We start from the raw sequence: 1,633 nt of genomic DNA on the forward strand, positions 1-1,633 counted from the left end.
GGAGGGAAGGTTCAATCATCCCAACCTCCTACATGTCAATAAAGCCTAATCTGAACCTCATTACACTGTGGACATCTTGGATCCTTGGTGAAGTCACTGATGGACTGCAAAGGAATATTCAGTCATTAATTACAGTTTCTTGCCGACCCACTCGATATGACTTGGCTATCCAATTTTGGGTCGCGAACCAGGGGTTAAGATCCACTGGTCTAGGCTATACTGCATTATCTTCAAATTCGCAAGTTCAATCCCGGGTCAAGCACCAATATATATATATTTGGCCTAAGCTTATGGTAACCATCCCAACAGTCAGCATCTCCAAAAACGTAGCTAATGTACAGAAAATGGTCCAAATGGTTACTATGCGCAGTCGCTGTTGTTCACCCACAGGGATATCTTTACCTTAATGTGTTCGTCACCTAACACCAGAAACGGTGATTTGGATTGTAAACAGACGGTTGGGTGTCAGTCTGTGGGAATGTTTGGGTGTTTTCCCTGCCAGTTAGACTTGTGTATATTTATTACTGTCCCCTAAATGTAAATTACTGCCCGAACATCTGGGTAAGCTCCGACAATTGTTCCTTCTGAAATTTACTTCCTCATGATACAGGATAGTCCTATTGTCCCCTCCTTCCCTCCGACATGGTGGCCAGCCCTACACTTCCATGTTTACCTTGTCAGACTGTCGGTCTATGCGCCGGTATCATAATCTCCTATCACTGCTACTCTGCCAGCCTAATACTGCACCATATAGTCAGGACCTTGCAGCCGAAGTCATTATATAAAAATGATCATAATAAAAGCTCATTTTAAACGTATCTTAAACCGTAAAACTATCCCCAATTTTTCCCAATTCATCATAATCTAACCACAACCAATACTACCGGTGGCTAGACATACTGTATACCTTACCCTCCTCCTCTCTCTCTCTCTCTCTACCGGTATCTTTTATTGCTGTAACCAGAGTACAGGCAGCCAATATTACCTCACACCACAGCATCTTACCCTGCTGCACAGCCATTAGCAAAAGTTTGTCAATAGTTCCCAGCCGACTGTGGAAATGGAAGCTTTTACATGAACTATTTGTACGTGATAGTGATATGAAGTACACGACAAAAGAATGTGAGAAGGAATGATACGCTCAGTCGCTAGGGAAAGAATGAGAAATATGGACGGTGCGATAATACTGCCAGAAGGCTTTTGGCGAACTTTAGCTCACGGCTGTACACATTACGGAAAAGTACAGGTAATCTTTAAATACAGGTAAGTTTATCTTATCTATACCTTAACCTGGTCGAAATTTGTCTAGTTAATGAAGGAAAGATAAGCCAGTGTCATCAATCTCCTTTACTGCTTCATTTTCTGCACTTACCCACATACCACAAAATTTTAAAACACACACACACACACACACACACACACACACACACACACACACACACACACCAATATCCATACTCATCTTTCAGCATTTACACTGGGTAGTGAGATGGTGAACACACATCTCTGATACCATGCAGTATACGAATCGAAGGAGACATGAAGATCCAGGTAGCTTCTATTTTTTCTTCCGTCCCCACCTTCCTGTGCCGGAGGTAGTCATCCACAAATGTAATGTAGTGACGTCAACTCA

This window comes from Coenobita brevimanus, chromosome 98 (assembly GCF_032717465.1).
Source record: "Coenobita brevimanus isolate Jiangsu-jjx chromosome 98, ASM3271746v2, whole genome shotgun sequence".
NCBI classification, from domain to species: Eukaryota; Metazoa; Arthropoda; class Malacostraca; order Decapoda; family Coenobitidae; genus Coenobita; species Coenobita brevimanus.